This window comes from Cryptomeria japonica, chromosome 11 (assembly GCF_030272615.1).
Source record: "Cryptomeria japonica chromosome 11, Sugi_1.0, whole genome shotgun sequence".
In the NCBI taxonomy this organism is placed as follows: Eukaryota; Viridiplantae; Streptophyta; class Pinopsida; order Cupressales; family Cupressaceae; genus Cryptomeria; species Cryptomeria japonica.
The window spans coordinates 531,564,766-531,579,428 of NC_081415.1; positions in this window are offsets into that span (position 1 = coordinate 531,564,766).

The window sequence follows — 14,663 nt, forward strand, 5'->3', positions numbered from 1 at the left end:
ATTCCTAATAATGTGGTGGTTATTAACTCACATTTTGTTGATGATAGTATGCTCTTCATCCAAAACTTCAAGGAGGAAATTAAGAATGTGACGAAGATTCTTAATCTCTACTACTTTATTTCTGGTTCGAATTTGGCATATCATAAAACTGAGTTTCTTATGGTGCATCTTGATCCAGCCCCTCATTGGATCCCTAAGGAAAGGAAACAGATCAAACATAGTCAAATCTCTCGATACTTGGGAATCCCCTTTGGGCCCCTTTGGGCTTGGAGTCCCTCTTTCTGACATGTGGATTTGGTACCTTAATAAGTTGAAAACTAAACAACTCTCAGAGCAACAAATATTTGTCATTACCTAGCAAGATCTAAGTTGTGAATAGATTTTTTCTAGCTGCTCATGTATATTATTCATCTTGCTGGATGCCTTCTAATAAATGCTATGATGATTTGATTAAACTAATTTGTAACTTTTTATGGGTTAATTGGAATGGTTCTACTAGGTTCAAAGCTACCTTATGGCTACATTGCATTCAATCAAAAACTAAAGGAGGATTAGGCTTATTGGATCTGAAGACTCAGGGGGTCTGCTTATCAGTGAAATGGATTATAAGAGTTATGTCTGGGGACAAACCATAGAAATATCTAGTTAGACATTGCATTGTTATGGCTTCTTGTAAAGAGAAATGGCAGTCAGTTAATTGGTTGGACAAAATTTTACTTGCTCCATTTTTTATTATCAAAGTTTCTTTCCCTTTATAGTCAATCTGGAAAGCTTGGCAACGTGCCTCTAAATGCTTAAATTGGAAAAGTCATTCTTTACAATATGGTTTCAGCTTTGGAACTTCATCTATCTAGTGGAACAAGTTGGTTCAAAATCATGGCCAACCCTTATTTGTTGCCTTTCTAAGACAAGCTCTATATCTTTTTTAAAAAGGAATTCGACAGTTTGGGGACATGTGGGATTTTAATACTTTAGAGTGGGCAACTTGGCACAACATTCAAAATAATTTTGGTATAGCAAACAAGTTTATAGGGTTCATGATATTTGTTAAATCTTTGGTGCGTGTGGAGCTGTTGATGAAGATTTGTACTCCGCTTCATTGTAATTTCTTCAAGGATCGGTCGTGACTATCCAACTATCCTTTGTTATGCTTTTCTTTGAAAAAGGTTTATTTGAATCTTCTCCTTGCTAGGTCTCTAAATCCCAGACTGAACTTAAAATGGAAATACAAACTTAAAGAGAATACTTGGAAGAGACTCGGTGCTCAAGTTTGGAAGTCCAAAGCTAAGGCTTATGCTTAGATTTTGACTTGGAAACTCTTGCACTTGAAATTACTAGTGGGTGAAAGATTAAAATATATGAAATTTCAACCTCTAAACTGTCCTTTTTGTCAAAAAAATGAAAATCTGAAACACATATTTTGGGACTACTCATGGGCTAGGAAGAAGTGGAATGCAATTTTCAAATATCTCCATGTTGTTTTTGGTCATGTTCTAAGTTGGAGGCAAGCCATTTTGGGGCTTGGCTTACATGATAATGTTGTGGCTAACACATTGAGACAAACTATTTTACTTCATATATGGAAAATTAGATGCTTGACAATTTTTTCAAAGCAAAGTATTCATCCAGAAGCATAAATGTTAAAGTTTTACTCTAACATCATCTTTCAAATTTTCTACTTGTGCTCTCAAATGCAGGGGGTACACAAAGAACAAGTGAAGACTTCTTAGCAATTGGATGCCATCAAATATCAAATTCTCCAGCTTCATGATAAATATACCATGTGTTCCAAGCAGATGCAACTGTTATTGAAGTTCAAAGTTCGAGTTTTCTATTGTTCTTGGTTGATATGATGGGGTTTATAGTCCTTTTTGAGACCTTGTTTTGGCTCCATGTATGTTGGTTTAGATTTGTTTTCTGTTTAGACTTTTGTTAAGTTCTAAGCTATTCTTTATGTTGTTTATATGGGTAGAAAATTGTGCTGATTACTTGTTGATTTGTATTTTGACGTCGATTCATATTTGTAGCATCCTAAGTTGTACCCCCTTACAATTTTGTTCACATCTGGGCCTTCACCTTGGCGTTCATGCTTTGAGGTCTAAAAGGGACCTGTTTTTGCTCTTACTATGCAAATTTATCACCGTTTTCAATGCACAACCCATCCTACCCTTAAATTGTGGTCTTTGATTGGGAAAGATCAGGGTATGGTGCCCTGGTCCCCTCAAGACTAGAGCGTCCAACGTCCTGGTCCTCCCAACTAGGACCCAAATTTGGGCCCCTTAACGGTCATGACATGTGAGCGGGAATTCCATCTTTGTGTCGGCTCATGTCGGAAAATTAAATTATTTTTTGACGAGAAAGTATAAAAGAAGGTCTACCCCTCTCATTTTAGCATCACATACATGAAATTCAATTCGACATCAAGCAATCAAGCATTCAAGTTCAAGAAAGCAATCAATCAGTCTTCTTTCAAGCATTAGAGCAAAGATAAAGTCAAGATTCAAGCATTGGAGTTAACATTCATGTTCTATGTTATCGAAGCCTTCATGAAACCCTAATTATGTGTGGAGGCAAACAAAACTTCACAAAGAGGTATAACATTTATGTTTTAGTCATTATTCAACATCTCCCTCAAAAGGAGAACATTTCCTTTACTACAATTCAATCAGATTTCATTTCTATTTCATGGTTAATTCCAAAACCAAGGTTTGACTTAGGCAGACCCCTATTTCCAACTTATTTCCCCTTCTTTCTGTTTGTAGGAAGCAGGTAGGAAGTTGCGATCCTCAAACTAAGCTTTATTTACATAGACAAATCGATTCCCCATTGGAATGCAAAAAGTGTGGAGGACTAGGGCGACCACCACACCAGTCCAAACAAATCAGGAGCTCCTTTTGGAAATATGTTCGATTACTCTTACAATTCTCAAATCTAGGTTCGTGGCTCAATCCGATGACTGTAGCTCACTGTTTATGCATTTTTACATCAATTTCTAGCACATTTACCCCAATTTCAACATTTTCACAGTTGAACTTAAAATAGGGTAATTTAGTCAAATCTCTGGTAAATCTAATAGAACTCTCAACCCTTATCCTTGTCGGTTTGTAGCTAGATCTATTGGGTTTACCTCCCTCTTTAATGTAATGCCCCCCAAGTAAAAATTAACGGTTTTCATACATCTAATGGTGGAAACCCTAATTTTTCACCATTACATTTTGGTGAACCTAACTCCTTACACCTGTAATTCTGATTTTTTGTTCTCAGATTTGAGTGTTTACGCATTTCAAATTCAAATTTACATTTGAAAGTTTAATTTTTCATTGAAGTTAAAAAATTTAGTGGTTAAATTCACAAAAACCCTAATTTTTTATTCTAAAATTGAGCTTGTGAGTTGTCTAATTTGGATTTATAATTTCAGATCTGAAAATTCATTTTAAATTCAAATCTTCCCTCCTAGATTTCATTTTTCAAATTGAATTACATAAATTTAGTGGTTGAATTTACAAAAACCCTAATTTATAATTCTAAAATTTACCATGTGGGTTACATAATTTCTCAAATTAATTTTTAGATTTGATCTTTATGAATGTTATTCTATGATCTACATGTATTGATCTTTCAAATTCACAAATCAAATTGCTTCATTAATTGGTTAATCAATCTTTGGTATTGGTTAATCATAATATTCAAAGTCAAAATTCAAATTTTCCTCCTTTGTGCATGAGTTTTACTACTATTAGTCCTACCTATAATATTCTTGTGAGAAGAAGTTGTAGAATTAAGGCTTCCCAAGGTTTAATTACTAAGGATATGGAGCCTAATTTGGATAACTTGTTTTATGAGAATGTGGGTGAACGGTTCTTCTATTCCAACAATTGATGGTATTTATCCCCATTCTTTACATAATTCTCATGATGAGGGTGAATCACTAACTAGAGTTTTCGTTGACCAATTGGAGAAGATTGATAATGAATTTGAAAATCTTCAACAATGGATGAATCAACAATACCTGAAAAGTGAGGCTAGCCCATTGATTGGAGGATTAAAAAGATGGTTCAAAGAGATAAAGTTGGCGTCCACTTATTTTTACTTGGGGACCATTACAATATCCTCTTTTTTAATCTGGCAGCCTATTTGCTGCTCCTATTTTTGAAACATTTTTGCTTTGCTTCAATATATAAAAAATAATTGAACTTTTATTGAACCTTAAACATAACATAACCTTAATTTTAATCTTAATGAAACATTATCCCTAACCTTAATTAAACCCTAACTCTACCTAAATCCAAATTAAATTATAGCCCTAAATGAACTATAATCCTAATTCTAATTTAAGTTTACTAAGTTTATCTTTGAAATTCAAGTTGCTAATAAAATATTCCATGTCGTACATGTTTTTATTCATTCTGTTGGTTGCCTTCTAAAAAAGGTTATGGTGAATTAACTAAACTTATTCATCGGTTCCTTTGGGCTAAATGGGATGGTAATATGGAATATGTCTCTACATCATGGACTCATTGCATTCAGCCTAAACATAAAAGGTGGCTTGGGGTTAATCGATCCAAGAGCACAAGGAATTTGTTTAGCTGCTAAATGGATCATTATAGCTATTAAAGGTGAGGAGCCATGGAAGATGCTCATACGAAATAGAATTAACCTTTCTTTTGTCAAAAGCAAATGGCAGGGTGTGGGATGGTTAGACAAAATTCTTCATGGTTCACTTTTCTCAATTAGAGCATCATTTCCTCTTCAATCTATTTGGAAAGCTTGGCACCATATATGTCATTTCTTGAAATGGAGAGAAGGTTCTCTTCAACACGGTTTTAGGTTCTCCACTTTGTCCATTTGGTGGAATATACATATTTTGTATCATGAGAAACCCTTTGCTTTAATATTTCTAAAATTCTCATACTTCTTGTTCAAGAGGGGAATTTACAATGTGGGAGATCTTTGGGATTTCTCTACTTTGAGTTGGCTACCATGACATACTATCAAAGTGCAGTTTAGTGTGAGCAACAAGTGTAAATCATTTCTTCTGTTTGTTCAATCCTTAGTGCCATTGGAGTTGTCTATTAAACTGTGTACTCCTATCCATTGTAATTTCTACAAAGATTGTGTATAGCTGTCATCTTATCCCCTCTTGTTTTTTCCATTAAAGAAAATATGGATGCAGTTGCTTCCTGATTTACCTCTAAAGCCTCGTCTCAACATCAAATGGAAGTGTAGGTTTAGAGAAATTTTTTGGTCTAAATTGTCTTCCCAAATTCAAAGAACAAAAATCAATTTAGATGCTCAGTTATTGGCCTAGAAGATATTACATTGCAAATTGCCAATCGGGGGCAAGTTGAAATGTATTATGATTCAGTCTAATAGCTGTCCATTTTGTCACAGATTTGAAAACATGAGGCATGACTTTTGGGGATGTCCATTTGCAAAAAAGTAGTGGAATTCCATTTTTAATGATTTGCATGCTATTTTTGAACACAAATTGGGTTGGAAAGAGGCTTTACTTGGGGTTGGTTTACATACTAATGTCATTGTTGATGGTGTTAGACATATTATTTTATTGCATTTGTAGAGAAATAGATGTAAAGTAGTCTTTAACATTTACAATGATCACCAGGAAGTTGTATTTTAAAGTCTTTACTATGATATTTTCTATTGTTTGGATTGTCTATTTTCTCATCTTCAAGAGGACAACATGAAGAATTTAAAACTGGACTTCCAAATTCAACAAATTAAATCCCAATTGGAGCAACCGCTAAAGAATAAAAGGATCCCTATGGCATCAAGGTTGAGATCTTCCTTGCAAAGTTGAGTTTGGTCTATAAACATGTTATTTGGTTATGATACAACAATGCCTTCATTGTGATTTTGTAATCTGCTCTTTGTAAGGTAGTTTTTGATGTTCCTCTCTGTTAATTTGCTGGTTGTATAATAGTTTAGATCTATGCTTTTTGTTTGAGCTTTATGCTCCTGGACTTGAGTCTTCTTGCAGCTGTTGTTGCATTCTTTATTTGTAATTTGTATTTTTTTTAATATAAAAATAAAATAGAATAAAGGTAAACAATATTGATCTTTGTCATCTTTTTAAAAAATAAAGTCACATTTGTTATCAATGAGCTCTTGTAAAAAACTATAAATTTGTTCGAAACATAAAACATTACATTTTATTTTAAAATTTGGCTTGTTTCATTGGTGTAAAGCAATATGTATTGTCATGCTTGTTTTAAAAAAATGTATCTTGATTTTTATATATTTTCTAGGTTGTTTCTGACTTATTCATGTTGGTAAAGAATATTCTAGTTAAATAAATAAATTATTTAGGTTACTATTAATTATAGTTGGGAATAATAAATTATTTATGTTACTATTAATTATAGTTGGGAATAATAAAATATGTGTAAAATAATATCATTTTGAGAAATTGTGTTTGAATGTTGGTTTTAGAAATGGTAATAAGTAATATAGTTTTAATGTTAAAATTTGAGTGTTTGTTATAGAAAATAAATATATTTGAGCCATTTGCAAGGTGTTAAATTGCATTTGTTGGGATTGGTTTGATACTTGTGGTGATAGTCATTGCATGTCACCAAAAGTGCATTTATTGAAGTTGACGTGGAGCTTGTGTTGATAGGTTTTGAGTTATATGCATGGTGCTAAAAGTGTAGTTGAGGTTGGCTTGTAACTTGTGTGAGCATAAAGTTTCTAATATTTGTGAAATGTGATGGAGGTATTCTCAAGTCCTATTAAAGATGAGAATGTTATTGAATTATACAATGACAAAGGATTTTATGAATATGTGCAAGATGGCTCTATAAGGTGCATAAATGTTTCGTGGGCATTGGTTAGGTCAAAAGGCATAAATATCCATTCATAGAGTCCTTGTATTTCTAAATATCCACTTATAGATTGCATATAGAATACAAGGACTTCATGATTACAATCTACAGTGTTTGTTGTAATAACACTAAGGAATTACAAGAGTACTTGAAAAAGCCATTCATGTTCTCCTTAGATGTTTGTTGGAGTAGTAATTACAACAAAGTAAAATTCTTGATTAGTTTCCTCATTGTCATTAGGATTTGGTGTTGTTGATAAGACGAGTTTGTTGAGCATGGTAGTCATTACAAAAGTAATAGTGGTAATCACACCATTATTCACCTTATGGTCATTTTCCTTCGTCCATGTTTGGTACAAGTGCTTTTAGAGACTTAGGGTTTGGAGATAATGCTAAAAATGCTGTACGTTCTGCACTAGTGCATTCTAGCATGACACAAGGTTGAAAGTTATTTTGTGCAAATCTAATCTAGCATGGAAAGGAGCATTAGACATTATTTTTGCTTTAGCATTGATTTTGGATGCATGGTGATATGCTCAGGACAAAGTGTCGAAGGTAAGAATTTCTATTTGAGTAAAATATCAAAGGTAAGAAAGTCTATTTAAGTGATGATGAGAGATGAGAGTTAACTAATGCATTTGAGAACTCAAAGGTGTTCCAACATGTTCTCATATAGGCATGCAGAGTAATCACGAAACTCATTAACATGAGATTCCACAATTTACTCTCTACACTAGCATAATTGTCGAAGTTTCATTTGAGAGGATAATATTCATCTTACATGGTGCTAACAAAGGTAAACAAAATTTTCATTAGTTTTTCGCTCTCTAATGGGTAGTGTGTCGATTACTTGCCACTAGGGATGTATTGACTAGTATTTTTAGCATCACGAACAAAATATTCTCAATGTCAGTGAATGTGCTAATGGAGATTCACGATTTAGGTTGTCAAATCAAGTAATCTTATGTTGTGGGATTTACCTTGCTTTGAACATTGGAATGTCAAGGGTGACCTAATCTATAAAGGATTATGATGACGCATTGCTACTTCATGAGCATAGGCTGAAATTGAATCACAAATTCATAGAACTATCTGAAGAGTTCTTAACATTGCATTTCTAAAGCCAGATTGATTAGGTTTTAAGTTTTTTATTGAAATCCTAGGTGTATGTTCATCTACCATTATGTTATGTTCTTAGTCTTCACATAAATACTTGGATGCAAAATTAAGAATATGATCCTTCTACAAGTGTTGTGAGCATGAAAGAATGAGCTTGAAAATGATAAAGAAAATCAATCTATGATAGTAATGATCTAATTCCGAATTGGATTGGAGGACAAATCTACAAGTTTTGTAGAATATAAAAATGAAACCTTGGATTAGAATATAAATGCACATTCAAAAAATAGCAGAAGACTTTGTAATGTAAATTGTATAATGACCTTGTAGAAAATTTATTAGCTAGATTCTTATCTACCTATATCTTATAAAATGCAAATATTTATACATATGGTAGTTAATTAGGTCTTCAACATCACATTAACAAGTGTTGTGCGTATAGTGTGCTTTATTATGTGGATGATGCAAGAGCATTTAGGGTGTAAGAGAATTCTTGCATCATTCAAAAATATTGGTTGTTTTATTTTGAAATTTGTCAAGTTTGGTGAATAACTGTCAATAAGTACTAAAAATGGCAGGATTATTATTTCTAGTAAGTTTGCATTTGTGCACGTATGAACCTAAAAATTTTACTGCATGGAGTGAGATTGAAATATAAGGTGAACAATGCAAGAATCATCCCAATATCATATGGCATTTGAGAGATATTAAGGTTTTTATTATGAGAAATCTCTCCAATACAACTTCAAATACAATTTTGAGGGCCTTAGAAGTGTCAGATGGGCTTGAAGGTTGAAAAATAGGGCATCAACCCAACTCATCGTTGTAGGTCTCTTCACAAGCTTTCCAACGATATATAATGATTACAATCTCTTGAAAAGATTGAAAATTACGACTCCCAGATTGGGGTCAGAAAATATTCTAAGGTGGTTTTACATCTTAGATAAAAAGGGTTAACAAGGGTTACATGGGACAATTCTAATAGTGCAGATTGTGGTTCTAGCTTGCATAATATTTTAATGAGAAAGGCCATGTGGTTGTAGCATGCTATTTTCTAAATTTTTAGTTTCATTTCATTCGAATAACATAAAACAAGTGTTTCTTTCTTGTATTTTCTATTTATTTCTTTGTTGTTGTTGTTGTTGTTGTGTGTTTGGGTTTGTAAAGGGAGTATGCTTCATCAAGTGTTATTAGAGTAGAATTTTTTGAGCGTGTAAATAAATCACCAAATGTTAGGTAGTTTGCATTAGGGTTGTGGTTGTGATTTTGTGAGAAATGTGAGACAAATGCCTCCACAAAGGAACCATGGTGAAAAAAATGTTGTGATAGAAGAGGGTTTTAGAACCCTCTAGAGGCAAGTTCAAGAACTACAAGAGGAGTTGCATAGAGGAGTTGATATTCGAACAAGAGATGAATGTGAGGATGAATCTTTAGAAGAATGATGGTTTGAAGAAAAACAAGAAGTAACATTATATCTTGATGAAGCTATATTTTTTAGGGCCATTTCCAAGATTAAAAAAGGACAAAGATTGAAGTTTACATTTTTTGGAAATCTTAATTTATAAGAGTTGATTAATTGGATCAATGTTATGGAAGAATATTTTGAGTATGAAGTAGAAGATCCTGAGAGAGTCAAGTTTGCAAATACCAAGTTGAAAGGTCATGCCAATATTTTGTGGAAAGGAGTTCAGTTAGAAAGAAACAAAAGAGGAAAGGGAAATAACAAGATGAAATTAGACAGTGGACAAATTGAAGAGATAGTTAAAAATTGTTGACTATGAGCTTGATTTGCTAAAGAATATACAAGGGTTGAAGCAAGAGGGAAAATCTGTTAAAGAGTATATAGAAGAGTTTTATCAATTCTTGGCCAAAATAGGTCATTCTGAGGCCAACAAGGAGAAATTTTCTTTTTACATAAATGGGTTGAAGTCGAGTAGTCAAGAAGAGTTGAGTTTGGTAAAAATGTCTTCTATTGAAGATGCATATCAATTTGCTTTTAAAGATGATAAGTTGGACAAAAGATTTAAGAGCAAGAAAAATGGAAGAGGTCATGGTGGACAGTCTTATGGAGGCTGAAATGGAGACTAGAAGAAGAATGAAAAATCTAGTAGTAGTCAAAACTAGAAGGGAAACAACATGTATCATCCTTGTGATCAAAATATTGGAGATCAAAGAAGAAGAGGAATATTTGGATGAGGATCTGGAAGAGGACACTTCCGTAGAACCTATTTCTAGTGTGGAGAAGCAAATAGAGCATATGAATCTATGTAACATCAAGTGGGGGGGAATAGAAAACCAAATGGTAATGCATGAGTTGCACATGTAGATGAGGATGCCAAGTCTTCACATTTTGAAGATGTTGAAGGAAGGAAGGTTCTCTTTATTGAAAGAGCCTTGCTAAATGAAGAGAAAGAACCACCTCAAAGGAAGAATTCATTTTGCAAAAGATATAAGTGTGAAGGTAAAGTTTGAAATGTAATTATTGAAAAATGTAGTACTAATAACTTTGTTTTGGAAGAATTGGTTAATATGTTGCTATTAGAGATAAGAAGACATCCAAATCCATACCATATTGCTTGGCTGTAGAAGTACCATAAAGTGTTGGTCAATGAACAATGTTTGGTAAAGTTCAAGATTAGAAATTATCATGATGAGATATTGTGTGGTATTATGCCTATGGATGTTTGTCATATGTTGTTATGGAGATAGTGGAAGTTTGATTGACATGTAATACATGATGGACATGACAAAACCTATTCCTTAAAAAAGGATGGAGTTTGTCATAAATTAAAGCCCCTAAAAGAGGTGGAGGAAAAGGTATGCAATAATGCCTGAATATGTTTAGTTGATGGATGAAAAATTATGGAAGCTATGAAGCACATGCATATGTGTTATGCTTTGATTCTTAGAGTTGATAGAGAAGATGATAAGGGATACTTATAAAGATTTCAAATTTGTTGAATGAGTTTTAGGAAATATTCTAATAATGTGCTTGAGGGTTTACCTTTTGTAAAAAAGATTAGTCACCAGATGGACTTGATTCTTGGAGCTAGTTTGACGAATAAGGTAGATCATTGAATGAATCTAGTGGAGAATGGAGAGTTGAACAAAGAAGTACAAGAACTATTGTGAAAATTATTGATTTGAGAGAGCTTTAGTCCATGTGCGGTACATGTAGTACTAGTATTGAAGGATGGACAATGGAGGATGTGTACAAACTTGTGAGCCATCAACAATATTTCCATCAAGTATAGATTTCCCTTATTGAGGATAAATGACGTTATGGATTGTTTGAGTGGGTTGTGTACTTCATGAAGATAGATTTAAAGAGCAGGTATCACTAGATCTAGATTAGAGAAGGAAATGAATGGAAGATAGCGTTCAAAACCAAGGAGGCCTTCAGAAGTAGTTAGTCATACCTTTTCGGCTAACCAATAAACCAAACACATTCATGCAACTCACTAACGAGGTTTTAAAAGAGTTTTTGGGAAAACTTTTTATTTTTTACTTGAATGATATTTTGATTTTGATTCAGTGCATATTCGTAGAATCTTTGAGAAGTTCCGATTAACCTAAAGAAGTGCAGTTTTATGGAGTTAGTGTACCTAGGATTTGGGGCCTTACCAAATGGTCTTGGAATGGACCTAGAGAAGGTGAGGAATATCATTGAATGACCTACCCCAAGGAGTGCTAGTCAGGTGACATATTTTCATAGTTTGGCTAGTTTTTATAGAAAGTTTATCGATAATTTCAGTAGTACTTGTGCACTCTTAACTAAAACAATCAGAGGGGATATAAAGGAGTTTAAGTGGAATGCAAGATCGAGAAGGATTTTTGAAATTTTTGAAAAAGAAATTCACACAACAACCTATTTTGGCACTTCTAGATTTTAATAAGGCATTTCAAGTAGATTGTGATGCTAGTGGCAATGCCATTGGAGCATTATTTAGTCAAAAAGGTAAACCCATTGCTTATTTTAGTGAAAAGTTGATTTTTGATGCCAAGAGAATATTATATTTATAATTGAGATTTTTATGCTATAATCTAGGCATCAAAGAAATGGAGACATTTTATTTTTCCAAAAGAGTTTATTTGTTTATTGGTCATTAATATTTATAGTATTTGAATAGTCAAGAAAAGTTGAATCAAAGGCATTTAAAATGGGTTAAGTTTTTGCAGAGTTACACTTTTGTTTTGAAGCATAAGAGTAGAAGGTCTAGAAAAGTTTCAAATTCTCTAAATAGAAGGAAAAATTTCTTAACAAAGATGCAGATTGAAGTGATTGGATTCAATGAATTCAAGAGTTTGTATCTTGAGGATCCTGATTTTGGAAGGCTTGGAGAGTTTGCATGGAGCCTATTACTTTAGATAGGGCAAGGTGGTTGGATTTTATAATCCAAGATGGTATGTTATTTAGGGGAAGACAATTGTGTATTCCAAAGAGTTCCATGAGGGAGAACCTGATTAAGGAGAAGCATAGTGAAGGATTGGTTGGACACTTTGGTTAGGATAGGACCATTGCTTTAGTTAGTGAGAATTATTACTAGCCACAATTGCAACATGATGTGAAGAAGTTTTTGTAGAGTTGAAGAGTATGCCAAATGGCAAAAGGGACAATTCATAATGCATAGCTATATGAGCCATTATGTATACTAGAGAGCCAATGGGAGGACATTAGTATGAATTTTATTCTTGACTTACCAAAGACACAAAGAGGACATGATTCGATTTTTGTAGTGGGGATATATTCTCAGCTACGACATGTTTCATTTCTTGTAAGAATACTAATGATGTTGTTGATGTTGCAGAGTTATTTTTGAAAGAGGTGGTGAGTATACATGGTCTACTAAAAAGTATAGTTTCACTCCGAGACACCAAGTTGGGCATTTTTGAAGGATATTGTGGAAGAAGCTTGATTCTACACACCATCCACAGACTAATGGGCAGACAAAAGTGGTGAATAGGAGTTTAGGTAACTTGCTAAGATGGATAGTAGGAGATAAACCTAAGGGATGAGATTTGATTTTACCATAGGTATAATTTGCTTACAAAAATTATGTCAATAGGAGCACTAGTAAATCACCATTCTAAATTGTGTATGCAAATAATCCCCCAAAAGCTTCAAATTTAAGGAAGATGGATTTAAAGGAGAAAGGAAAAGTGCCAAAGTTGGAGAGTTTGCAGAGAACTTGAAGAATTTGCATGGAGAGGTGAGAAAGCATAAAAGGATAATGCAGATCAAAAGGGGAGATATAAATAATTTCATATTGGATATGAAGTCATGACTCACTTGAGAAAAGAGAGGTTTACAATGGGAACATATAATAAGTTAAAGATGAAAAAAATTGGGCCATGCTGAATTCAAAAGAAGCATGATTCAATAAATGCTTATGAGGTAGATTTGTCAAGTGGACTTAGAATTTCACCTATTTTTAATATTTTAGATTTAATAGAGTATCCTAAAGGAGGCATTGAAGATAAATCAACAAAAGCATAGTGGAATATTACAACTCCTACTTCAAAAAAGGAGATAAAAGACATCTTGGATAGCCATGTGGATAGAAGCACACGAAACAAACAATATGAAGAATATTTGATTAAATGGAAAGGAAGACCTCTTGAAGATTCATGATGGCTATCTAAGGCAGAGGTTGATTGTCTTGTTTTTCCTCAAAACACCTAAAATATGATAAGGTCACTTCTCAGATTACCCTGGATGTCTGAGGTAGGAGCAATCAAGATGTAAGAAAAATATTACATCATCCAAAATTATTATTTATTTTGGTTTATGTTATATTTGGTGAATAACTATTGATAAGGGCTAAAAATGGAAGGGTTCTTATTTTTAGCAGTTTTGCATTTGTGCACATATGAGCTTGAAACTTACTACTTGGAGTGAGAATAGAATATAAGGTGAATGATGAAAGAATCATCCCAATAAATTGTGGAATTTGGGAGACATTAAGGTTTTTATTCTAAGAAATTTGTCCAATACAACTTCAAATGTAATTTTGAGAGCCTTATAAGCCTCAAATGGGCTTGAATGTTCAATGAGTTGGCATCAACCGTACTCATTATTGAAGGTCTCTTCACAAGATTTCTAACAATATATATAATAGTTAAAGATTCAATGATCGAATTGAATGTTATGGCTCCTAGATTAGGGATTCCAAAATATTCTAAGGCAGTTATACATCCTAGATAAAGAAGGCGAACGAGGGTTACATGGGATAGTTCCAATAGTGTAGATTGTAGCTATGGTTTGTAGATTATTGTAATGAGAAAGTCCAAGTGGTTCCCACATATTATTTTATGAATGTTGTAGTTTCATTTCATTGGGAAAATAGAAAACAAGTGTTTCTTTCTTGCATTTTATATTTATTTCTCTATTGTTGTTGTGTGTTTGTTCTTGTAAAGGGAGTACCCCTCTTTAGTGGATGAGGTGAATATAGGTTACATAGGAAAATATGGCATATAGGTTGTCATATGTTAGATGTGTATGTTACAGAAGTAGACAATAATTGGGTGGATACATGTTCATCTATGTGTAAGGTTATGTTTTTGATTAATGAAAAAGCAGGTTTTGAAGGGGCCTCAAAACCCTTTACAAGAAAGACTTAAACAACAAAGCCACGAGAAACAGAACCAAAAAGAAAAAAACCAGCGGAAAACTGAAGAAAACCCACAAAAGCCCCGAAAAGCC